The 27282-nt window shown below is 36.3% G+C and overlaps 1 long non-coding RNA gene across 5 annotated transcripts in view; it reads right to left on the reverse strand.

The window, feature by feature from the left end:
- LOC102159977 (uncharacterized) overlaps positions 1-27282 on the reverse strand; it is a 777987-nt gene that overhangs the window by 207281 nt on the left and 543424 nt on the right. For 2 of the 5 annotated variants that reach the window (XR_014842497.1, XR_014842499.1), the window contains one exon: positions 3764-3858. This is a non-coding gene — a long non-coding RNA (uncharacterized LOC102159977). Of the gene's footprint in view, positions 1-596; positions 3859-24895; positions 24972-27282 lie in introns of those variants that run through there. The other 3 variants (XR_002342830.2, XR_014842500.1, XR_014842509.1) reach the window with 2 other exon arrangements.

Genomic DNA, 27282 nt, shown 5'->3' on the forward strand with positions numbered 1-27282 from the left:
TCATAAATTCTCTATTCACAATGTAACAAAACCAGAAATTTATTACAAAATGATAAATGAGTCTAATCACTTGGAAACAAACAAACAAAAAAACTCTGCTAAACACTCTTTGCATCAGAAGCTTGATCAAAGCTCCTACAATAAGTTATTAAAAGTAACTATGATAAGATTTTATTTATCATAATAATCTCATTGTAACTGTTTAGTCACTTATAGGCCTGGTTAAAACTTTAAAAAGAATGAAATTCATTTACTTAATTATATTTTTCATTAAATATGAAATAATGAAAGAAATGAAATATTCTACTCCAGAAACTAGAAAAGTTGCAGCAGAACAAACCTAATAAAATTAGAAAGTTTCAAATGCATCTGAAAACTTTTAAAATTAAAAACCAATAATGTGGATGCAAATATGTCAAGTCTATTAATGAAAGTCAAGAAAAAGAAAACATAAATAATCAACACGATGAAGACCTAGAGGCGTAAAGTCACAGTTATCTAAGAGACGGCCTGAAATGCTGCCTTCTCTCAGAATGAAGAATTGTGAAGACACTGCCTCTTCCTTCCATCTGATTAAACTGCTATATACAGTGGAATTTTTTTTTTTTTCATTACAAAGTGGTCAACTCCATCTAATTTATGAGGCTCTTGCAGATTTTTCCCTCTTGTTATTTTAACAATTTTATCAAAGACAGCTTTTTGTTGGTTGGTTGGTATTTTTTTTTTACCATTGCCCTTTTCTTTGTAAGTGTCCAAAGGAAGGTAAACACACAAGAATCAATGACAATATGAAGTCAACACGCTACTTTATTATTCGGGTTACTTCACTGTTAGTCCAACATGCGCCTTGTACAATACAAGACTTTCTAAGATGTATCTGGAGTACTGGCTTAATCTTAAGGCCTGGTCAAATTCTTGTCCAAAGGTCTCTATCTTACTACTGACCATGTCCTGGACAGCAAGGATCCCAACACCTTATGATAATAGAAAACTACCAATGAGTATTTTATCCAAGTTTTGAGCTTTGAGCAGAATAACTTAAAGAGGATACACACCTGTATATATGTATATATCCTTTCCCCCCAGTTCTATTGAGAAATAATTGACATACTCCACTTCATAAGTTCAAGGTATACATACAGCATGATGATCTGACTTACATACATCATGAAATGATTACCACAAAATGTTTAGTGAGCATCATCTCACATACATACAACATTAAAAAAAATGTACTTTCCTTGTGATGAGAACTCTTAGGATTTACTCTCTTAACTTTCATACATAATGTTCAGCAGTGCTCTCTTTTATCACGTTGTACATTACATCTCTAGTACTCATTTATCTTTCAACAGGAAAGTGTGTACCTTTTAACAACTTTCATCTAATTCTCCCTGCCCCCATCACCCTCCCTGTCTCTTGCGGCCACAAATCTTATCTCTTTCTCCTTGAGTTTATTTGTTTTTGAAGTATAATTGATCTGCAACACTATATTAGGTTCCTGGCACACAACATGATGATTCAATATTTCTAGACATCTCAAAATGATTGCCATGATACGTCTAGTTGGCATCTGGTGACATACAAAGTTATTACATAGTTATTGACTATATTCCCTAAAGAGAGTCACAAATACAGAAAACAAATGGAGAGCTGCCAAAGTGGAGCAGGGTGGGAGCAGGAGAGAAATAGGTGAGGCAGATTCGGGGGCACTAATTTTTAGCTGCAAAATAAATGAATCACCCGTATATGGACAGATCCTTTGAGCACACATGGTCTTTGCCTACTGGTAATCAGAGCTTTACTAGCACCCTGGCATCTGAACAATCCGAGAAGCAACTCCACTTGGGGAGGCAAGACAGTGAGAGAGGAGGAACGCTGCTCCCGACTACACAATTGCTTTCTTCAGATGAGTGTGGCCTGAGGCGGAAAAGGTTACACCGAGGCAAAGTAATAAATGCATGTTTTGGCTTAGTGTCAGGAGTCTCCAAGAACAAGAATGAAATACTGGTCTTGGCATGGTTAAAGATGTGGCTGTGGATTTTCCTTAGTACCTCCTGATGATTTATAGGATGTGAATAATCAACTTGATTTGGCTAACATATGTAAATGGTTCCTGATGATGGCTTTAGTAACAAGGACTCTGCTATGAAAGCACTTTATAAAAGCAGATTTCCTTGGAATAGAGTGCCTTGAAAACAATATTTTTTCTTATCCTTGATGCAGAGATGTGAGTTGAGCTCACTGTATTTTTATATATCTCTGGGAAAAACAATTAGTTCTTTTCAGTAAATGAAAAGGCATCTACAAAGGAAGTTCTTAAGAAAATAGTTCATCAACTGAAGCCTAAGGGACTTGAAGAGAAAATAACTCCTGCAGAGGATTTAGAAACATTTTTTTTTCTGCCTCCAATTAGAAAAACAATATATTTAACCCCTGGTCTTTACTGTTGGGTAAGATCATTGGTTTGCTTCTCAATTCTACTCCCCAAAGATTTTCTGGGACAACGAGTGCTAAAATTATGAAGATGAATGAAAACCCTGAAGTTTGTCAGACAGATCTATAAGCATGGGTAATTCATCTTGTGGTTTCTTCTACTGAGACTTTATTGCAGGGATTTAAAAATATCAGTGAGAATTCTGGCATGTGGAGTCATCAACCAGAAATAACTTTGCATCAAATCCCCAAATGGTCTTTCTGATTGGCAGGCATGCACAGGCTGAGAAGTAGCATTTCCTCTTTCTCAGACTTGTTCTGCCCTTTACATGAAGGAAGCAGCAGTTCTAACTGAAACTCTTGAAAGTTAATGGGGATTCAATTTCATATTGGTGGCAATCAATGCACCATAGGTAACAGGTAAGTTACAAAGGATTTCCCGTAGTTTCCTAGTGGCCTAGTAGTTAAGGATTGCTTGTTGCCACTGCTGTGGTGCAGATTTGATTCCTGGTCTGGGAACTTCCGTGTGCCACAGGCATGGCCAAAAAGAAAATAAATAAATAAAGGACTTCCTGTTTGTCTATGGTAGCTAAACTTAATCAACTATAATAGGAAAAAAATAAAAATATTACCAAAAATAAATAAATAGATGAATAAAACTTTAAAAAAATTAAAAAATAAAATTTTAGCTCCAAATGAAACTTGAGGAACTATCCCAGTCATTGCTAATTCCCTCATTTTGCAAACAAAACAAAACAAAAATCCCATAAAACCTAGGATTTAAGAAATTTAGTTTGTTGACAGAGGCCCCAAGCTGAATGAAACCTTTAGAATTCTTAACTCATGCAATTTATATTTTTATGGTATCAATATTTTTATCATGCTCAAGATGACTACCTTACTAGTTTAAAATACCACAATACTTTGCTTGATTGATGCTAAAAATAAAACAAAAACAGACAAACAAAAAAACCTGACAATCTCTGGAGCATAAGAAATACATCAAAAAACATAAGAAAGCTATTGTCTGAATTTTCAGAAGTGGGTAGAAGATGTACTGTGGAAATATCCGATGGTCAGTTCTTGCTAATTGTTTTAAAGACAGGAAGAATAAGATGGCAGTGACCATTTGTGAATAACATGGGAAAAATCATCATATCACACTAAATCTGTTTTCTCATTACCCAGATAAAGGTTGTTGAAGAAGGTATACCTTAGTGCTTGCAACATGTTTGCTTGTTTGTTTTCATTATTTCCTGTGGTAGTATTATACAATGTTAGCCAGAGCACGTATATGTTTAAATAAGTCCAAGGTGAGTTCACTTACTTGTCAGCCTCTTGTCAGCCTAGACAAAACTTCCAGTGGTCTCACTCAGGATTCTTCCCTTGGATCTATTCGGTTCAATACTCTCAGCCAACTAACTGAAAAAAAAAAAAAAAAAAAAAAGCTATAGGCTTACCAAATGAAGCCTTGTTAATGTTCAAAGAAAGCGCTTAGTACTGTCGGTGGCAAAATTGGAGTTAAAATTATCTAGAAAATTTAGGATGTTTTAAGCTAATGAAATAAAACCTGACACTTATACGTGCATGAAGTTCCATATATAGAATTAAAAATCTATTTGCATCAGAGAGAATGAGAAAGTCCATAGATGTCTCAGAGTTTTATTTTTAAATATGAGCCTGTGAGCTCATGTAGCTAATATATTCTAACACTGAATTTGCATGAATTCATAGATAAAGTTTACTAAGTAATAAGGAGTCAGAAGGTTAACCCTACCTTGGAAGTTTTGCAGTTCAGATACCACATTTTTAGAGGGCTGTTGGTCAATTAAAAAGTGTTGGGCAAAGGAATTCCCTCTGTGGCATAGAAGGTTAAGGATCTGACATTGTCTCTGGAGTGGTGCAGATTTGATTCCTTGCCCAGCGTAGCATCTAAGGATCTAGTATTGCTGCAGCTATGCGGCTCAGATTTGATCCCCAGAATGAGAACTTCCATATGCCATGAGCATGGAGAAAAAAAAAAAACAAAAACAAAAACATGGAGCAGAGAGGGAAAGAAGCAGGCAGGGAGGCAGATACAGGGAACCAAACAGTGTCAAAGTCCAGAGTCACATGAACAAACTATAGTTGAAGGAAACCCAGTCATTCAACTAAACTTCCTTCACACATTAAGTACCAATTACTGTAGAAAATCATGGAAAAACAGAGCCTCACTTCTTCCCTTGAAAAACTCTCACCTGAATAAGGAAGAGATAAGTATTTCTAACGTTGCACATTGGAATGGAATAATCTACCGAGCACTATGATAGAAACAGTACAGAAAGAGGAATAATTCTTCCTTGGGAGAGTAGCAGAGAATGTTAGGATGGTTTAAAATCGGGACTATTTAGCTTGAAAAGAAGGCTAAGGGAAAGAACTATTAGAATCCACCTAAAAGTGCTTTATCCATCCTACAAATAGGTTACCATCATTTCACTTCTCTATCTCTGCTCGTTCCATTACCCCTCCTATAATGTCACCTCCTCTAAATTCTATCAACCCTTCAAGACTTTGTTGCTAATAAATTTCTTCCATTTTGCCAACCCACAAGTTGGCTGACCCCAAGAGCAGGTGTTTCCATCACACACCCTTGGTGCACCGTCTATAACATCATCAAATGTTTCTATAATAACTAGTTCACCTGACCTTGCATTATATGCCCTTCAGAGCAGGAATGAAGCATCTTAACCACACTTTGTGCCAATGCTGAGCATACCCAGATTTAATAAATAGTTGGTAAAAAGTCAATTAGCCTGATTTCTTTAATAAAGAACAATTTTAGACCTTTAACAAGAAAGATGACTTCCAAAGTCCTTTCCTTTCTGTATCATTTCTCCATCTAAGAAAGCTGAATTCCTCCATCTGACATGAACTGCTGACCCTGTGGAGGTGGGGTGAAAAGGCATTGCATATCTCTGATGGGTCCAAGCCTGGTGATGCTGTCAGATTAGACAAAGTCCCCTCTTCCCAGAGGTGGTCCTGGGTCTAGAGTGATCTCTGCCTCTTGTCCCAGGTGTAGTGACTTAGTCCATAAAATGTTGAGCCACAGGGAAAACTAATGTCTTTGTGTCCGATGTCTTGATACTTGCCAAAGTATCTTCCTTTTATCTTTCTGTTATTTTTCATCATTATAAAGCTGTTAAAAGGCCTCAGGCATGGGCAGTGGTTCTTTGGGCTCAGCCATGCACATCCCAGTGGCTTCTTTGCTTCTGAACACCAATCTTTTCTGTCAAACATGCCTTCATCCTGTTACGAAATTGGGCTCATGAATTTGGCCCTGCCTAGGGAACAATCAGCATGCTGGTGATTGCTTTGAAAGCAGTATTATACTAATACAGGATCTCATTAGACCCCCTTTCCTGGGAGTTGGGGGTTTCTTCACAATCCAAATGGAGATTGCAGTGTTCATTATGTGTTCAGAAGTGCTGCTTCTCTGTGCCATCAAATGGCCTGAGGAAAGAATCTTTTGACCTTTGTAATTGCTACAGTATTATGTACAGTTCTTTCTCCGGTTGAACAGAGCAATAAATATTGCAGAGCTATAATTTTTTTTTCTTCCAAAATGCAATTAAAATAGAGGGAAACAAATTCTTCTGAAGGCATTTCAGTGGAGCCACACCATCCAGCCTTTGGGAGGGGCATTCATGGGAGGATTATGCTGCAGGTGGCAAGACTCTGGGTCCATCTGGGGTAATTTCCAGCAACTGGCTTGGGGCCTCCTGTTGCAGAATTAGTTTATCCAGGGCTTCAGCTCCTGGTTTCAGACTCATTAAACTGTCTTGTCAGGGTAGGTATGTGATCAGTTTCTGGACTGCAAACTAAGCCTAAAAATTGCTGAACTCAGCTTAAAAAGTTAATTACCAAATCTAGTGCATGTGGCGCAGGAAAAAAAGGACAGAAACTAAAAATTAATGTGCAGACAAGCAGTTTTTTTTTTAAATTAACTTCAAAAATATAAATATTCTACTGCTACTACTTGGGGCTGAGCAGACTCAATTCACCTCCGAGATCCTGTTTCTTTACTAGTTGCCAACCTGTTCCCTTTTTCTTTTCTGTTACAGGTACGTGTGGGGATGTGCTCTGACACTTGTCAAGGTATCTTGACAGATCACGCACAATGAGCAAAGCATGAGTGACTTTTCCAGACACATTAAAAAGTCCACATTCAAAGTAAATACAATGTACGTTTTTAGTAGAAATATATATTGGGTTCCAGTTCATGAGTTTTCCTGAAAGGCCACCACTTCCATGGAGGAAAGCCCTTAATGCATTTCTAAACAAACAAACAGACAAAAAAAAAAAAAAACCTTTTTTCAAACTAGGAATATAAAAATAATTGCTGTAGTGTTCACAGTGGGACCAGTCATGTGCCAGTGCCTGGAACTTTGGAAGCTATCCCAGGAGACAGTGGGACCATCAGCACAGCTATCCTGCTATGGGGACATTTAGGAGGGTGGCTGATCCCTCCCCCTCCCACTCTGCTCTCTTTCACCATGCCACGAGATTCGTGAAACAGAGCGAGGAAAAGGATCCTGACCTTCTTTTTGTTTCCATCCTCTTCATCCTCGGGTGTTGAACACAAGTATGTTTTTTGTTTGTTTGTTTGTTTGTTTTTCCAGCAGATAGGCTTAAAGAATCCTAGCTTTCCTGTGTCAGATTTAAGTATACCGAAGAAAGCAGGAGTTAAGCCAAAAGTACTGTCAAGTATCAATTCTTTAAGAGCAGACGCCCATCTTTTTTGTTCTTGTTCCCTATGGTGCCTTAATCAAAAATTAAGACTCACTTATTCCTTGTTGGAATAACTGGGAAAAGCAAAAGGAAAGGAAGAGTGACCTATTCATTTACAAGTTCACAATAGGTTTAAAGAGACACAATGTTCAAAGACCAGCATGCAAATGTAACGCTTTCACAGAAGTGCACACAAAGGGTTTCAGGATCACTGTGGATGGAGTGCCTGCAGGTCGCAGTAGTTTCAATAAGTACTGAAGAACAAGTCTGAGGGTTTCATGTTCTGTACCTGTTTTTCACATAGATAATTTTCCAGAAAGCAACCCTATTCCTTATTTCTCCAGCCAAAACAAGTGTCCTTTCCAGAGTGTTTACTGGGAGGTAGGAACCATGATCGGTGCTCCAACTCATTGTGTGTAGTCTTTTAAACAGTTCTGTCCGGTAAATATACTCTACACAAATATAGCTGTATCGATAGTAGAGGCTCAAGAAAAGTAGGTCACTTCTCAAATGCATAGGTGTTGTAAGGAACAAATTAAGTCTTCAAATCTAATTATGTCTTAAACACCACGCTTGTTATCCAGCCACAGCACCGTGCTCTAGAATTGGGGAACAGGAGAAATAAAATCCTGTCTTCACTGCTAGGAAGAAAAGGTATATATATTTAATCCCTGCCCCCTCTTCTAATTCCCACAGCAAGTGCAATGTTCATTTCATAGGTGTTTTTATTTTCAAAACCTCACAATGATTTTTATTTGCTTTATTAGAAATTAGGAAAAAAGGAAAGACTAGAAAATCCATACAGATAGTCAACACTACCTCCTTCCAGTCCTCTAATTTATCCCAGAAAAAAACTTTGCAGTTGGCTAATGGTTACAACATCAACAAAATAACTTCTTTTTCTTTCCTCATTAAATTAAAGGAAAAAAAAAATCAGCTCCTGCACTGCATCCTTGTTGACTGGTGGCTCATTACAGAGGCTAATAAGAGAAAATACATTCTCATATACTGATCATTGGAGCTCTGAGAATTTGAGGACAGCCACCTGCTGAGTAAGTATCCATTTTTGCTTCTGACTTTGTATGTATTAGTCTGGTCAATTTCCCCAAGCTGGCCTGATTAGAAAAGTTTTATTAAAACAAATGGAGATGAGATTTCAAGTTAGTAGAGAAAAACAGAAGCTGTGCCTGAACCACTCACACAATCTTCATCCTTAGCCAGATGCGCTGACCACTTAGACGAGGTCTATGTAGTACATTCATCAAAACCTAAGGCTTTTCCTTCTTGCAAAGAGCTAGACTCATTTCCAAGCCTCCCTTGCAACCAGCTGCCACGTTCCATTTTCCATTCAACTGAGCAAAATGAGGTATGCTACTTTTAGATGCCAGTAATAAAACACCCTCAAAACTTTCTCTCTCTCTCTCTGGTCTCTCTTCCTTTCCTTTGCTCTTTCTCTACCTTTCTCTCTCAACTGCCTCCAAAATTTATGACTCAGATGACTTATAAACTGCATATCAAATATAATAGAACTTATTTAACTAGATTCCTGAATGACTACATGGACATCACTGCTTCACATTGTCAAAGAGTTAACTGAATACAGCTGTCTGGAAATTTTGCTTGTGAATTATCTAACACCGCATCAATAAGAACTTCAAGATACAATTTAATGTATAAACAAAGCAACACAAAAAGAAACTAAGTAAGATAAATAGGGGAAGAGAAAGAAGGTCACTTTAGAGTTATATTTGTGAAATTCTCCATGAAAGATTTATCTTGGAGATCTGAATACAAATCTCTTAGTTCAAGTAGGATAAATCAAGAAGAAAAATTCAGAATTTGATAAGAAGTGTCATTGTAGATTTTAAGCCCCTTGTCAAAAATAAGCCCCTCAAGAACCAGAATATGTTCAGTTTTACAAAGCATTTTGAGGGATGACCATGAATAAGTCATTCTGCAAAATTAAAATATGAATAACACCTATAGTGTAACAGGAGAGCTTCCCCAGGCAAGGGAAGGACAAGCTTAAGTAAGACAATTTCAGCATTGTGCAGCAAGTACAATAGAGGTATACTTAGGATACAATGGAAATTTGGGAAGATCACAGAAAGATGACTAGAGGAGATGACAACACAGCTGAATTTTGAAAGACAGGAAGGTTTTGGATAAGCATAAGCTGGAAGCAGACAAGCGTAGGAAGACAGCAGACTCGGCATATTTCTCTACAGTCTCATTCTGCTCTAAACCCCTTACATGTCAGAAAAGTTGTATGCATAAAATTTTTTATAATTGCTATTTAAAATAAATCTATTAAAAGGATGAAAATATGAAAAGTGCCTCAATCAGATCGAGGATGAAGAATTCTTAGAAGATGAAAAAGCAGATAATAAATATCACATCTACAGGGAAACGAAACAGAAAATTACAAAACATGCAGAAAGATAAGATTTGTTGAAGTAGAGGTGGTGAGTGAAGCTACAAATAAGGGAAGAGAAAATAAAAAGTCATATAATCAATTCGACTATGACAAATTCAGAATACCATCCATTCCAGGGTAGGTTTCATGGGTACACTACAGCATCAATGGCCCTTCTTGAATTCTTTGTTAATACCTGTTGTTGTCAAGGTTAGATAAAATTTCTTCTAACTCCAAACACTATATCCTGACTTGAAATCTCTCAAGCAGGAGAAACGGACAGTAGAGGAAGAAAGTTTCTTCTTGTGTATCCCCCCATCCCCTGCCTTTTTTTTTTTTTTTTACACATTGGAAGGAGAAAAAAATTTCCCTGAGACCAGAGCACACAAAAAACCCCCTTTGTTTCTTATGTTTTTTTGCAGTCAGATTTGGGCTACATGTTCTCCTCTTGACTAATCACAGAAAAGACAGCAAAGACCACCATGATTAGATAAACTAATCATCATTCAGACTCAGACTGGGCACACAGCAACTCCTCCCCAAATGAAGGCCTTGGTAATAAGGTACAATTCAGGGTACAATCTAATGGGTAGATAATTAAATGTGCCAGGCATAGGGAACTCAGATTAGAGTCATGTGGCATAAGGAGCTGGAAATAACCTGGCAATAAATGTCAGGACAATTGTTATTAGAACGTATTGAAATAACTAGATCTGTGTATCCTTTCCATCTTTCCAGCTTACGTTTCACAGTGTTCCTTGCTTATCTCACAAGCAGATAAAGCAGTGGATATGAGAAAACGGGCTGGTGGGGAACAGAGCCCTAGCTGCTGGCTCCCTAATACAAGTCCTGGATCTCTAAAACCCAGATCACAAATTATCAGCAAATTCCACACATTGGTACATCCTTCCCCTTTACACATAATGAAAATAAACTCCTATAGACAGAGTTTCCATTCTCAAGGAAGCAATCCAAGACTCTCACAAAATATGGTTAAAAATACATGCACCCCAATGTTCACTGCAGCACTATTTACAATAGCCAAGGCATGGAAGCAACCTAAATGTCCATCAACAGAAGAATGGATAAAGAAGATGTAGTGCATATATACAACAGAATATTACTCAGCCATAATTACAGTGAAATAATGTCATTTTCAGCAACATGGATGGACCTACAGATTATTATACTAAGTGAAGTAGCTCAGAGAAAGACAAATATCATACGACATCACATATATGTGGAATAAAAAAATGATACAAATGAACTTATTTACAAAACAAAAATAGACTCATATTTCAAAAACAAACTTATGGTTACTAAAGGGGACAAGTGGGGATGTGGATGGGAGTCTGGGATTGGCATATGCACACTGTGGCATATGGAATGGATGGTTACTTGGGACCTGCTCTACAGTACAGGGAACTCTACAACATTCTGTGATAACCATTTAGGTAAGTGGATATACAGGTATATGTACACTGAATAATTTTGCAATATAGCAGAAATTAATACAACATTGTAAATCAACTATAATTCAATATATTTTTATTGAATTTTTATAATTTTTATATAATTTTATATAATTTATATATATATTTTATATAATTCAATATATTTTTTAAAAAATTAAAAACAAACAAATAAATACATAATACATAAATAAATAAATATGCTTTGTTAAACCCCTTTGGGGAGTTCAGGGTTATTGGTGACAAGCCACTCCTTTTTCTTCCTGCTTGGCCCTGCAATAAACCTTTTTTTGCCCCAAAAATAAAATTTAAAAAGTATTATAAAACCATCACAGAGAGGCACCAAACTAAACCCAATGAACTGAAAAACAGATTGAAAAGTGTAAGTAGAGGATAGGCACAAATTAAGCAAATTTGGTATCTCCAGAGAACTTCAAACAATTATCACATTCATAAAATGAGAACAGGCTGCTAAAATAAAAAAGAACCAATTAGAGATCTTGAAAAATAAAAGTAAAGTCACAACTGTTAGGGGAAAGACAAATTTAAAATAAGAAGCTAAATTCTCTGTGGTGAAAATAAAGGCATAGACTTCCCCTCTCCCTTTTCTTAGAGCATTTACTTTGGAAAACTTGTAATTCCAAGTTCTTTTTCAATCTCTGAAATGTTTGAGAATCTTTTAAAAAGTTAAATAAGCCTCTTCCCCACTTCCTAAGATAACCCAGGAATATCTTTATCACGGACCCGAGAGCCAAGTCTTTGAAAGGTAATCTTTCAAAGAGAGAGCATGGCCCTGTCTCCCAGGTCCTGTGCGAGGACAGGGGCCTGACTTAGGTTCCCGCCAAGTTGGAAAGCTACCCTCTGTCATAAAAATGACAAGTTTCCTTTTTGCTTTGGATAAAGCCAATTAGTGAACACAGATGGTCACCCCAACTTCCGAGTGAGTTTAGGATGACTTATGGGTGACAAACGGTGCTGTATGTTCTCTTACTTGAGAACCAGTTATTACTTATCTTGAGAACAGGTGTGTAATGGGTTGTGTGCACTAGGTAATATGAAAGCGTGAGGCTTATTTCTGTATTTGCAAACTCTTAGAAGGTTACCTGTGATACACATCACATTCTGGCTTAATGCTTATGTAATGATAAAAACAACTGTCTTTCTCTTCCACTCCTGCGGAGATGTTTTCATGGGTGGTAGGAAGGTTTGTTTTTAATCATATTTCCTCAACATAAGTTAAGGGAAAAATTACAGAGTTAGAAGAATAAGCCAAAAAGTCCCTCCAGAAGGCAATGTATTATAAACCAGCCATATGACAGAATGTTAAGTGGCAAAGAAGGTAGGTTCACAGCTCTATTATATAGTTAATAGGATTTCTAGAAGAGAATGAACATACTTGAGGTGAGATAAAATACAAAAAAAAAAAAAAAAAGACAACTAACTTTCCTACATTGTAGGGCAGATGTTAGAAAATATGATAATAGAGTTAAGACACTAGTAACACAATAAATCTTGGTGATATATAATTTAAAAAACAAACCTTGAAATAAAATACTGAATGTTCTTAACATAGGAAGTGACCTAGGAAAAAAAAAGCCAGGTAAATATAAGAATTTTAAGCCTTTTATCTTAAGGAGGACAAGACATAACTGAAAATTCACCCTAGATATTAATTAAAAAATACAATTGAAAATGTATCTTTAAATTTTTATGATAACCACTAGACAGATAATAAGCACGTCACAACTGTTATGCTGCCAGTGAGATAAAATTTAAAAATTAAAGCCTCGTTCATCCAAAAAAATATATAGAAAAGAGGAGAGAAATAAACAACAAAACAAAATGGAGGAAACCCCTGGTGTGGTGCAGTGTGTTAAAGATACAGAATTGCTGCAACTGTCACACAGGTTTGATCCCTGGCCCCAGAACTTCCACGTGCCACAGGTGTGGCAAAAAAAAAAAAAAAAGAAAAGGAAAGGAAAAAGAAAAAAGAAAAAAAAATGGAATAAACTTAAAAAAAAAGGGGATGGTATACTTAAACTGCATTCACTATAAATTTAAATAGATTAAATTCCCTATTAAACAGAGACCTTACAATTAATTAACACAATAATATATTCTAATTACAAGAATGATACCTAAAATGACTTAGCAGTGAGCTCATGGGTCTCTAGAAAGTCCCAGGATCTGCAATAACAGAGATTCAGTTCTCTGATCCCCCAAAGCATCTATCTAAAGAGGAGGAAAGATTCCAGATCATTTTTTTCTAGACTACCTTCACCCCTGAAGGTCAGCTAGGGTCTACTGGGGTCAACAACTTCAGCTGAAAGGCCCTCAGAGCATTATCTTTTGTTTGATCCCAGCAACGCCATGTGGATTTATTTTAAGGTTTATCTATTCTTCAGAAATTCTGATCTCTAGCTTAAGAATGTGAGTTAAGCAGGGATTTTATAGAAATTTTTTTGGCTTTACGAAATAAAACATAAGAGACCCCCTGCCTCTTACAGTCTTCTGTAAATCTCCATCTCTAATTGTTTCTCTGCTTCAAAGCAAATGCCCATACACTTCATACTCTATTAGTAAAGTCTTCAACAGACATGTATCTAATTACCCTCCACCATCCAGGAGCAGTTCAGAATGAAACGATTAGCAGTATTTGCTGTCAGGTTGTCTCCAAGAGATGACAATTTCTATCAAATCACTGTGTGTCAAAAATCTGAGGGTGTGCCAAGGTAGAAATGCAATTCCACAGTTCTCAAAGATGGATAGAATTCCCTGCTCTACATGTGACTTTAACATGCTAGCTGCTTCGAGAGAGGGATCTGGCCCTTTCAGACGGCCAGATTCCTTCTTACATTACTCATCAGCTGATAGAGCAATACAACATCTCCCCAAAACCATTTGCTATGATTGTTCGGAGGCTTCTTTACTTGCTCTCCACCTGCTCTATCTCCTATCTAGTCTCTGCCCACTCAGAGTTCATGGCTCCACTCCTCAATCTTGATACATCCCGGTCTCCTGGGCTTTCCATCTACTTAGCATTTAAGAAACAACTTTCTCTTTCAAACTCCAGCTTGAATCTGAACCAAGCCTGTTCCTTCTACCCCGCCTTAACTCCAACATTCTCAAAAATCAAACCCTGGTTCCAGGAGTTTGGGTAGGGTTTTGGCCGCATCCCCAAAGGCCCCTGTGATGAAATGCAGGATCATTCTTAACATGCAAAAACAAGGCAAGGCAGGGAGTTCCCACTGGACCATGGTGGATTAAGAATCTGACTGTAGTGGCTCAGGCTGCTGCAGAGACACTAGGTTTAGTCCCCATCCTGGTACAGTTGGTTAAGGATCCTGTGTTGCTGCAGCTGTGGTTTAGGTCACAGCTGAGGCTAAGATTCAGTACCTAGCCTGGGAACTTCCATATGCTGTGGGTGTGGCCATAAAAATTAAAAAAAAAATGCAGAACAACTTGACACAAGATAAACTGGGGAGTTATTCTCTTTCTGTTGTTCAGTGACACTTCCAAAGTATCTGTCAGTACATCACTACCGCGACCCCCTCTCAGGTAACGCATGAGAATTACAGCCACCTTTTCTGGTTAGAATGCTATTCTCTGTCCTCTGGTGTGTCAACTCTAGTCATATGAAGAAAATAAATCACTCCATCTGACTTAATCTCTCCTCCAATTCTGATTTTATGTTTTCTATATCATTTTGTCACCCCCTATCTTGCTTTTCAGTACATACCACCAAAACAGAAAGGATCTAAAAACAGAATGATCCATCAAGACAAGACAAAGAGAAAGGAATGATGCCCTTTGCACTTGAACCCTTTGGCCTTTTGGAAAATAGAGGAGGGAATATGAAACACAAAATATCTGCCAACACTTGCTCCACCAATCTCTTCTTCACTAATTTTCAAAATTCACAAGTGTTCTGATTTACTCCATCTGTTATAAGCACAAATATCTTAAAGGTAGTAAATTTCAGGTAAGAAAAGCAACACAAATGACTCTTAGTCTATTGTGACTAAGCAGCTGGCCTCAATCTATCAGAGAGAACTTTGGGACTTCCAGATTACATTCTGGAGTGTAACATCAGCAATTAGCATATTAGGTTGGCAATTTGCCCTTAGAATCAGTGTTTGAAATTCAGCAAACTGCAGGTGTCTTAATATATCCGGGCTGTAATAAAAGAATACCATAAAATTGGTGGCCAATAAACAACAAATTTATTTCTCACAGTTCTTGGAGGCTGAAGACTGAAGACAATCAAGATCAAAATTCCAGCAGATTGAATGTCTGAGAGAGCTCACTTTCAGGTTTACAGGTGGCCTTCATTTCACTCACAAAGAGGAAGGCAAAGGAGCTCTCTAAGATCTCTTTTATAAGGGTGCTAATCCTGTTCATGAGGCCACCACCCTCATGACCTAATCACCTCCCAAAGTCTGTACCTCTAAGTATCATCACAGTGGAGATTAGGTTTCAATGTACACATTTTTGGTGGAGGATACAAACATTCATTCTTAATCAGCAGAGGAGCCATCCCTGAAATCGGTGTTAATTCTTTTTTATTTGATTGGGCTGCTCCTTTGCTGTAAGTTTTAAACACTTCCATACCCTCTAAACCAGACACATATATTATGGGTGCTTAATAGATGACTGTTTTTGCAGTGACTGAGTTGAATTTCTTGGCTACTAATGGTTAGCATATTTCTCCATTCTGAATTTTTTTTTCAGCACCTTTTCCTCCATCTACCTTAGCACTACACAAAGGAATTTTCCCATAGCCTATCAATGAGTCTCCAGAAAATTATACCAATGATTCATCACTGAAGTTAGCAGTTATGTGTTAACATTTACTGCTTGCCCCACACCTAACTTCCCAGATAGCTCAACTCGGTCAGTACAGAGAGAGGCTTGAGAAAATATGAATGCCTCCTCTTTCAGAGGTTATGGCATTCCTGACACATGTTATGAGAATTCTTTCCTTTAGGCCTAAAATTACAGACAATGTTGATGCCTCAGAACAAGCTGAAAAAATATCATAGGGTATATTTTTTTCTTCATATTGCACTTGATTTTTCTAAAGTGTACTGGGTACCCTAAATTTGTGGCTCATGTGTTCTCAGCATGCTGAATTCACTGCTGTGGAAAATGGACATGAAATGACATAAGGCAAAACACAGTTTGAAATGCCCAGCTTTTGCCATGTGCCTTTGAGCCACAGTACCAACTGAATCATTTATAGAACATCTTATTGTCTGCTTCCTAAATCCAGCAATATATAAGTAATAGGGTACTGTCTTTTGCCCTTTGTGTTGTGAGGTTATCTAATTTCCATTTCCAGATGCACGTCATTAACTGCTCTCTTTGTCTTTAAAATAAATCTGTTGCCCAGAGTTAAATATACAGTACTTTGAACATGACAATGAAGCTATTTTTAATTTGTCCTTTCGTTTTAATTACGCTGTTGCTATTATTTTGTAGGTACAATCTGCAACATTCTTGCTGCCACCTACAGGCAACCCTGAGTGCTACCTGTGATTTGGAGTGTAGGTGTAGAATTATCTGCTTATCTTGAGTCAGAGATTTGCTGCATTTCTAACCCATTATTTATCGGCATAGATAGGAATGTGTTGAAAGTGTTTTTAAACAATACCCACATCTTTATTTATTTCATGAAAATAAAAAATATCTGTAAGATCTTCATAAAATTAGTAAATAGGACAATTTCTGCAAGCATAAAGAATTCACTTGGGACAATACAGGAGAGATGCTACACAAATGTGTTCTTAATCGTTTCCATAAGAATAAAATCAGCATGTTTATGAAAAACCTAAATACATAATTGATCAAAGCAATTTTCACAGTTAAAATTTATTAGCTATGGAAATAGCTGATGCGAAAAGGAAGGTTAAGAGAAAAAAAAAACGAGTCTTTTAAAAAGTAATTCTCTCTCGTCTTGACAACTATTACCAACTGCACTGAGCTAATTCTGAAATAACACCACAGAAAAGAAAAGCAGATACGGTGAGGGAACAGCTCTTAAGGGGCAATTTAACGCAACAAAAAAAGAGGAAAGAATAAAAATTTACGGCAATAGGATCCTAGAACCGTCTGATGAATCTTAGATCTTTGTGAGGCAAGGAAGGCCCAGCACTTGTGGGATCAAAAGAATGTTCTCTCTTTGCAAAGATGGCCTCAAAGGAGAGATGTGTGTTACTTATGCAAGGTGCTGGTGGTCTTTAACTCCTTATGGACCACCCATTGATTTCCTTAAACCTTTTATTTCTTGTTGCAGTATATATACCTCTTAGAATCAAAGTCACTATTCATAATATGATAAGGAGCTTTGTGCCATGTTGTCAGTCTTTAAGAATGGTATTCCCAAAGATTTGTCCTGATATATGCCCAAGAGTGGGATTGCTGGGTTGTATGGTAGTTCTATGTATAGTTTTCTAAGGTACCTCCATACTGTTTTCCATAGTGGTTTTACCAATTTACATTCCCACCAACAGTGCAGGAGGGTTCCCTTTTCTCCACACCCTCTCCAGCATTTATTTGTGAACTTATTACTGATGGCTATTCTGAGAAAACCATGGACATGGAGAACAGACATGTGGTTGCCAAGTGGGAGGAGGAGGAAGTGGGATAGATTGGAAATTTGGGGTTAATAGGTGCAAATTATTGCCTTTGGAACAGATAAGCAATAAGATCCTGCTGTACAGCACTGGGAACTATATCTTGTTACTTATGACAGAGCACGATAATGTGAGAAAAAAGAATGTATACATATATGTGTAACTGGGTCACCTTGCTGTACAGTAGAAAATTGACAGAACACTGTAAACTAGCTATAATGGAAAAAACAAAATTATAAATGAAAAAAAAAAGAATGGTATTCCCCATCCCTAAAACTCTAGAATTTTGAAACTCTTTCACATATTACATAGCAAAATGTGAGAGTGGAGGAAGGAACATGTGCATCTGTGGATAATCTATTTAACTGCCCTATGTAATTTTTGATTTATTTAATAAAGAAACTAGCATTCATTAAGTGCCACTGTGTTCTAGGAGAAGTGCTTGAAACTAAGGATTAGAGTAAATAGACATAGTCTTTACTTTCAGGAGAATGCTTTCTCATAGGCGTGAGAAAATTAAGGAGTGCAATACAGTATGACAAGGGGTAGGTTTTTGGCAAAATGGCATTGCAAAAGAGGAAGTTTCCCACTGCTGGGAAAAGCCCTTGAGGGCAAAAAAGGGTAAATATACCAGGAAGAAGAGAGAACATTGTTTTGGTCATTCCCTTCAGTTCTTCCTTTCTTCTTTTTTTGTTTCTTGCCAAGAAGAGAATTTTTAAAATAAAATAAAAATCTTAGCAATACAGTCTTGACGATGAACTGGGTGCTGCGGCTCCGTACTTTGCCACATAGAAGACCATCATTAATTACTCATTATCAATGTTCTTGCCAGCCCTGTCACTTAACACGCAAGTAAACCACAAACGTGCAACACGGAAAACCTTCTGCAATCACACTTTCCTGCACAGAAACAACACTAAAAGAGACTCAGTCAGCACCACAGAACTGTTAAATGAACATTACCTGAATGGGCATCACCATTGTGTGAATGCTCATGTATTTTCCAAAACACTAGAACAATTTTTTTTCTCCAATTTGTATTTTTTCCCCTCAGACAATATATTTAAAATATTTTTGAATGTTAAATAATAAACTACTATTTGTAACAATTCATTTTTGGAAAACTAAACTACTTTCACATAATAAAGTAGAAAACAAAAATATTTTATTTCAACAATCATGTTCTCAGAAATTTCTGTACACATAAAACTATATGAGATACTCTCTAATAACTATAATCTTTGTATATATTTCTTACCCATAAGGAGTGTTTAAGGTTATAGGGAGAAAAGGAAAAAAAAGGATTATAGATCCATACATAAAAGCAGATAGGTTTGGCAATGGGAAATTTTGAAATTGATAAATCTCATAATGCATGTCTTTAAATTCCCTTATTTGTCCTATTTCACAATTTTTTCAAATTATTTTCTCTCTCTTTACTATGCATGATAATCTTCAGATTGTCAAATAAGAATGCTGGTCAAAACTCCCAAACTTTCTCACTGTGAGTAAGGAAATGAAATAATATGGGGAAGATTTAATATGCTACACTTTCTAGCAGTATATGAGTTTCGACTGAATCAACCAGAGAAAATGTTGTTTACACCAATGGAATAACTGCTCCTGGTGGAACTTCAGACACTGTAAGCAACCACTTGCCAAGAAGGAGATCTTTTGAAATCTTAAAATCACTGAGGAGTTGTCTTGCTGGCTACTCTATGTATGTGTAATGCTTATCTGAAGGCATAGGATAAAATGGTAGAATTTAAAATGTAGAAGCAAGGACAATTCAGGGAATAAACATATTAGTGAATCATCACATAGTTTGTAAAAGCTTCCCAAAAAAGAGATATTTAAATAGTTCTTTAAGAAAGGATATAATTTGGACAATCAAAGAGAGAGGAGGAGTTGGGAAGAGAAAGGGTACCCACGTAGAGAAACAACACAAAGAATAAGCACAGCAGGTATGGAGGGTAATTTGATTTTCAAGAACAACTTAAGCTGAAATATATTAAGTTCAACAGTAGCTTTTGCTAAATTTAGATGTCTTTCAGACTACATAATATAGATTAACTACTTTTCTGAGAAAAACACAAAACAAACAGAAAATTCTTTTTTTTTTTTTTTTAATCACCACACATGGAGCATATGGAAGTCCCTGGGCTAGGGACTGAATCCAAGCTGCAGATGTGACCTACTGTGCAGTTGTGGCAACACCAGATCTTTTAACCCACTGCTCTGGGCTGAGGCTTGAATCCCCACCTCTGCAGTGACCCAAGTCACTGCAGTTGGATTCTTAACCTACTACACCATAGTATGAATTCCTATAAAACAAAATTTAACTAAACGTTTTTCCATTTTAAAAATCTACCTAAATGGGCAAAATGGACATAAGTGTTTTTGATATTTGATCATTTTCATTACTGTCTACAAATACAGTATCTGATGTACTATAATAAATTTTAAAAACCAGAATTGCCTTTGAATTATTAAAGTCTAATTCCCAAGCAAGATTTTAATTAAGAATGGGAATTGGGGAGTATTTGAAATTAATTCTGTTGAGTTATTCCACAGACAAGAGAAACAGATATGCAATATTTTGACTTTTCCCTAAAATCCCCCAGGCCCATTGATTTTTGACTTAGATCAGTCTATCCTGGATTCTGAGAATTCCTAACCAAGCATATTTCATTAAAATTAAATTTATATTTGAAATATTATAAAATATTAAGTATGTAAAAGTTTTGTTCTTTTTCTAACATATCTAGTAAAAAGTTTAGTTTATTTTCTTCTTTCAGCTTTATTTATGTAAGTATTTAAGGCTATGAATTTTCCTCTGAGCTCTGACTTAACTCTGTCCCACTACTTACTATATTGTTGTTTTCTGGAAATTCTTAAATCTAGGGGATTTTGTTTTCAATTTTAATCCAAGAACATTTGAGAAAGATTTTGTTTAACCATATGTATTTTTTATATATTGCTATCATGTCTAGTTTTATTGCATTAAAATCAGAAAAATGTGTTAATTTCTATATCAGTTCTCATATTTTGATATATAGAGGCTTTATTTATAGTCTAGAAAAATAGTTTTAAATGCCACATGGGTATGTGCTGAATTTAAAGCAAAGAGTTCCATATATACTTTTCTTGGTAAGTTGTTGTTAAGGAGTATCATTTTCTTAAATGTCTTTTTGTCCATTAACCTTATCTAGGTCTGAGAGCAGTGAACATAAGTCTCTGATTATTTTAAAGTCTTTTGGTGTATTCCACAATTTCTGATCCATTAAAGTTACTGCTATGCTATTATATTACATGGGCACTCATAATTTTTTTATCTGTACTGTGAATTATACCCATGCATCATTTTAAACTGGTTTTCCTTGGATCATATAATATGGTTTGACTCGGATTCTATTCTGTCTGAAGTTAAGACCAAGACTCCTGCTTTCTTTGTGTCTGCATTAACCCAATATAGCTTTGCCCTACTTAATCATGTTTTTTCCTTTTCTTTGGTTCTTTTGAAACACCTTGTTTTAGGTGTGTCTCATATAACTTAGAGTTTAGTTTTGCTTTGTAATTTTACATACAGATGCTTTTCCTTTAAATAAGTGAATTAATCTTATATATAATTAAGCATCTACCAATGAAATAGAGCTAATGCTATACATACTAATCATGAGAGACTCCAGTGTCTTAAAGATTTATATATGTAAAGAAACACATAATACCTATATTGATATCGACTCATAAAAACTGATCAGTTTGTTAAGTCCTTGATGAGAATTATCAAATTCTCTTGTTGCTGCTAGCATGGCTGCTGTTTTTGCTGCATCTGCTTTTCTCCCCCATAAAAAAGCACTTGCAAAAACCAGGGCAGAACTAATGTTTTTCGTTTTGACCATAGCTACTTCATTGCTCAATTTAAGACATGAAGACCAAAACAAGGAAACAAGGTGTGATCACAACAAAACAAACTAAAAAATATTTTCATACTTCATTGTCACAGCCAATTTAGAATACTATTCTTTAACCCTTTTTTTCTCTGTCAAAGAATGGTTGATCATCATGATCTTCCCTTTGACCCTCTCACATCTTCTTTGTCTGTTCATCTGACATTTAGGTTGTTTTCTTGTCTTGACTAGTGTAAAAGGTGCTGCTATGAACAATGGGGTACATGTATGTTTTTGAATTAGAGTTTCTCTGGATATACGCCCAGGAGTAGGATTGCAGGATAACTGTATTTTCAGTTTTTTGAGGAATCTCCATACCATTCTCCATAGTGGCTACACCAATTTGCATTTCTATCAACATTGAGGAAGGCTCCTTTTTCTCCACACCCTTTCCAGTATTTTTATTTGTAGATGGCCATTCTGAACAGGTTGGAATGTACCTCACTGTAGTTTTGATTTGCATTTCTCTAATGACTGGTGATGTTGAGCATCTTTTTCTGTGCCTGTTGGCCATCTGTATGTTTTCCTTGGGGAAATGTCTATTTAGGTTTTCTGACCACTTCAGTAGAACTAAGTTTTAATGCCTATTGAGTAAATCAAAGTTATTTCCATTATAAAGGAGGTATAGAAAACAGTATTAATGTTTCTACTAATACAAATAATTATAATAATGGTATGTGGATAATTAGTGAAAAAAACTTACATATAATTATATTTACTAATATGATAGACATGTTTCCATTTACTTTCATATTAATTTGCTATTTTCATATTTGCATTTATTATAAAATATGTTTTCCTTGTATTTTATATAGTTCTAATATTTGTAAGGGTTAGAATTTTATAGTGATTACCTACCTTTAGCTTATATCTTTATGCAGTTTTCTGTTCTTTTTAGAAAGAATCATCTTTTAATCAAAATACTAGGAGAAACATCTCAATTAAAATATTAAGATATTAAAATATTAAGAAAATTTTACTCTGGTTCAAATGTATTTGCAGTTTTTAAATCTGAAGAAAAGCTTGGTTGCATTTAAATATCTTGGCTAACTTTCTCTGGAATATACTGCAGGTGTTGCTTCATTGTTTCTTGATATTGAACGTTATCATCAAGACATCTGCTGAAAATCTTATTTCCCTTAAAACAATAGCAACTATAGATTTTTGTCCAAACTACATTTTGAGAGTGAAAGAGGCCACTATTTGTATTGATTGATCTTTATGAAACAACAGGCATAAACTAGAATTCCAGGGTAGTTGCACCATACGGTCTTCCTACCTTTACATCACATAATCTCTTGGTCTGGATGCCTAAATTAGCCTTTTAAAAATCGTGTTATCTATAATATTCTTTATCTTACTTATCTTACACCGTTATCATTCCTATAAAGATATTTTTCTCTTACTCATTTTCACCTAAATTATGTTTCTGTTGACAATTCTTAATTGTCTCTTGGTTACTTTTCAACCTACGGATTAGTTTTATTTCAGGAAAATTTTCTTGAATTATGCTTTCAAATATCTGTAATATGTGTTCTTTTTTCTAGTTTTCTTCATTTTTCTTTAACTGTATTCTATATCTGCCACTTCCCCCTCTAATTTTTCTATTTCTCTTTTGGTTCCCAATGAGTCATGCTTCCTGATATCCACACGCATTCATAGTTCCTTTCATGCCAACTCTTGACTTAGCTTGTGACTTGCTTTGGCCAACAGGACATGAGCAAATGTGATAAAGGTAGAGATCTGATAAACACTTAACACTTGCGCTGCAGAAACTTGCCCTTTGAAATACTAGATGGGATGAAGCCTAGTTTAAACTTCTTGAGAATAAAGGGCCATATGTACAGAGACAGTCATCTCAGCTTAACATAGCTCTCTGCCAATTCAACAGCTAAATTCAGCCATGGGAGTGAAACAAGAATAGCTGTGTTATTGGACACATACAACCCACAGCATCATGAGCAACATTAAACCATTGTTTTAAGCCACAAAATTGCAGGGTTGTTGTCAGGCATTATTAGATAACTGATAGACAAATTGTTGCCTAGAAGTGCAGTGTGGATGTAACAAAACCCAAAACATGTGGCATTGGCTTTGGAACTGGGCAGCAGATGGAAGCTTGAGAAGTATGAGAAGTCTCTTGGCAAGGGCTGAAGGAATGGCAAAGAAATTGTTGGCAGAGGCCTGAAATGAGTTGAAGCAATCATTAGTGGCAAGAAAAATGGCAGCCCATAGTTTATAATAGCAAAATATTTGGCAAAACTGTCAAGTGCTGGTACACAGAAGATAGAATTGTACCTGATGATCTGATGGATCTGCTCAAGGAGATTTCCTGGCAGAAATGTTTAAAGTGCCAATTGGCTTCTTTTAGGCACATATGGTAAGGCATAGGAAGAGAGAGATATGCTAAGGAGAGAACTATTTAGTGTGAAAAAGGAATTTAGACATGAAGAAGAGGCAGAACTTTCTGGGTTGGAAAATAAAATGAATTCACCTTTCCAGACTTCCCAGTTGACAAAATAGTTTCAGTATAATAAATGGTCTCAGGGTAAAGAATTGTTCAAGAATATTGATGTAAAACCCATTTTTAGACCATCAGAACAATTTAAAGTGATTCTTAGGACACTCTCAGCTAAATAGAAGAACTCCTAGGACTTTTAAAACATTATCCCATAGCATCCTGAAACACCAAATTAGAGTGAGTTCTAATTTAACTCCCTCTAACGATAAAGAGTTATGGTTGTGAATGTGAGGCATGAAGTGAATTCTAGCCATATTCCCAGCAAATCATTAGAATTTTTAAGGTAGTTGTATCAGTTAGGACTCAAAAGAAGAGAGACAGTTTAAAATGAAGAAGTGTCTGGATCTTTACCTTTCTACACATTGAAAACACACTGAGAAAGCTGCTCATGTATTTCTTAAGGGAAAAAATTTAATCTCTAAGAGATTTGAGCCAAGAGCACATAGGACAGAGTCAAAAACTGGGTAAACAATGAATTAGGAACACACTTCAAGGGAGCAGAAGAAAACCTTAATCAAGAAAAATTCCTTGCCCTGGGGTAAGGATTCCTGACAACATATGCCCAGCTGGATTTCAGAACTGCTATGGACTAGTGATTGCTTTGAGCAATTTTAAATGACAATGTCTATTGTAGTTATACTGTTCCTGTCTCACCATCCTATGTTGGGTCTGTGGGAGAAGGTAGGTACATAACTTACCTTTTTGCCTTTCATCTCTGGATCAACAGGAGCTACTTCATGAAGCTACAACTGAGGATTATTTTTTTATCCAGACCTAATGCAAAAAAGCATAGACTTTGAATCCAACTGGACTTCAACATGAATCATCACGGTCAGAGAGCACATTGTGTTATATTGTTACATCAATGGCCTTCAGCAAATCGCATTTCCATCTATGCCCCTGTCAAAGCTTCTCTTACCTCGACCTAAGCATGGTCATGTGATTTATTATTTTGTGTTTGGATTTGCCAGTGGGACATTAGAAAACATAAGCAGGACATTAATAATTACTTGCATATTTGGATTTTCCCTTTTTGGATGCTGCCACTTCAGGAAAACTAGTTTAGGGAGTTCCCGTCACAGCTCAGTGAAATGAATCTGACTAGTATCCATGAGGATGCAGGTTTAATCCATGGCCTTGTTCAGTGGGTCAAGAGAGCTGCATTGCCATGAGCTGTGGTGTAAGTTATAGACAGGGCTTGGATCCTCCACTGCTGTGGCCGTGGTGTAGGCCAGCAGCTGCAGCTCTGATTCAGCCCCTAGCCCAGAAACCTCAATGTGCAGCAGGTGTGGCCCTTAAAAAAAGAAAAAGAAAAAGAAACCTAGTTTACAGCCAGCTAATCTATGACAAAGGAGACAAGAATATACAATAGAGAAAAGACAGCCTGTTCAGTAAGTGGTGCTGGGAAAACTGGACAGCCACATGGAAAAGAATGAAATTAGAACACTCCCTAACACCATACACAGAAATAAACTCAAAATGGATGAAAGACCTAGATGTAAGACCAGACACTATCAAACTCTTAGAGGAAAACATAGGCCAAACACTCTCCGACATAAACGACAGCAACATCTTCTCAGATCCACCTCTTAGAGTAATCACAGTAAAAACAAAAATAAACAAATGGGACCTAATTAAACTTAAAAGTTTCTGCACAGCAAAGGAAACTCTAAATAAAATGAAAAGACAACCCACAGAATGGTAGAATATCTTTGCAGATGAATCGACTGACAAGGGATTAATCTCCAAAATTTATAAATACCTTCTGCAGCTCAATACCAAAAAAAACCCAAATAACCCCATCAAAAAAAAAAGGCAGAAGATCTAAACAGACAATTCTCCAAATAAGACATACAAATGGCCAATAAACACATGAAAAGATGTTCAACATCACTCATTATGACAGAAATGTAAATCGAAACCTCTCTGAGGTACCACCTTACACCAGCCAGAATGGCCATCATCAAAAAGTCTACAAACAATAAGTGCTAGAGAGGGTGTGGAGAAAAAGGAACCCTATTACACTGTTTGTGGGATTGTAAATTGATGCAACCACTGTGGAAAACAGTATGGAGATTCCTCAGAAAACTAAACATAAAACTACCATTTGATCCAGCAATCCCACTCCTGGGCATCTACCCAGAGAAAACCATGACTCTCAAAGACATATGTACTCTGATGTTCATTGCAGCACTATTTGCAACAGCCAAGACATGTAAACAACCTAAATGTCCATCGACAGAGGAGTGGATCAAAAGGTGGTACATATTATACACAATGGAATATTACTCAGCCATTAAAAGGAACAAAATACTGGCATTTTTAGCAACATGGATGGACCTAGAAATTATCATGCTAAGTGAAGTCAGCCATACCATGAGACACCAACATCAAATGCTTTCACTGACATGTGGAATCTGAAAAAAGGACAGACTGAACTTCTTTGCAGAACAGATGCTGACTCACAGACATTGAAAAACTTATGGTCTCCAAAGGAGACAGTTTGGGGGGTGGGGGGATGCACTGGGGTTGTGGGATCAAATCCTATAAAATTGGATTGTGATGATCATTGTACAACTATAAATGTAATAAATTCATTGAGTAATAAAAAAAGAGAATCACTGATAGTGAAGAAATTGATCCCAGCCCCCAGACAACTGGCCAACTGAATGCAGTTACATGAGGAACTCAGGCAGGACAGGCAGAAAAACTGCTCAACCAAGCCACAACGTTGCAAGAAAAGACAGTATATATTTTAGATCCCTAGGATTTGATATGGTTACAGAATATATACAATTATACATTATATACAATGATATATATATATATATATATATATATAATGATTGATTATAGATTTCCTTACTGTATTTCCTATTTTCCTTTGGCACCTTCAAATTCAATCTTCATTTCTTCAACAGTATGTCTTTTTCTTTTTTTATCCCCTATATTTTCCCAGTATTCATTTTATTTCCTTCACTTACTTAAGGCCCTCCCTTCACAGAATTCTTTATTTTTGTTGACTAATTTCCTTCATAGCAGCAACGGCATGTTAAATTTTTAAATTGTTATCAGAATATCTAAT

This window comes from Sus scrofa, chromosome 3, assembly GCF_054392235.1.
Source record: "Sus scrofa isolate SSC_HxYL_T2T_F1_AM1 chromosome 3, Sscrofa_HxYL_maternal_Yorkshire_Landrace_v2.0, whole genome shotgun sequence".
In the NCBI taxonomy this organism is placed as follows: domain Eukaryota; kingdom Metazoa; phylum Chordata; class Mammalia; order Artiodactyla; family Suidae; genus Sus; species Sus scrofa.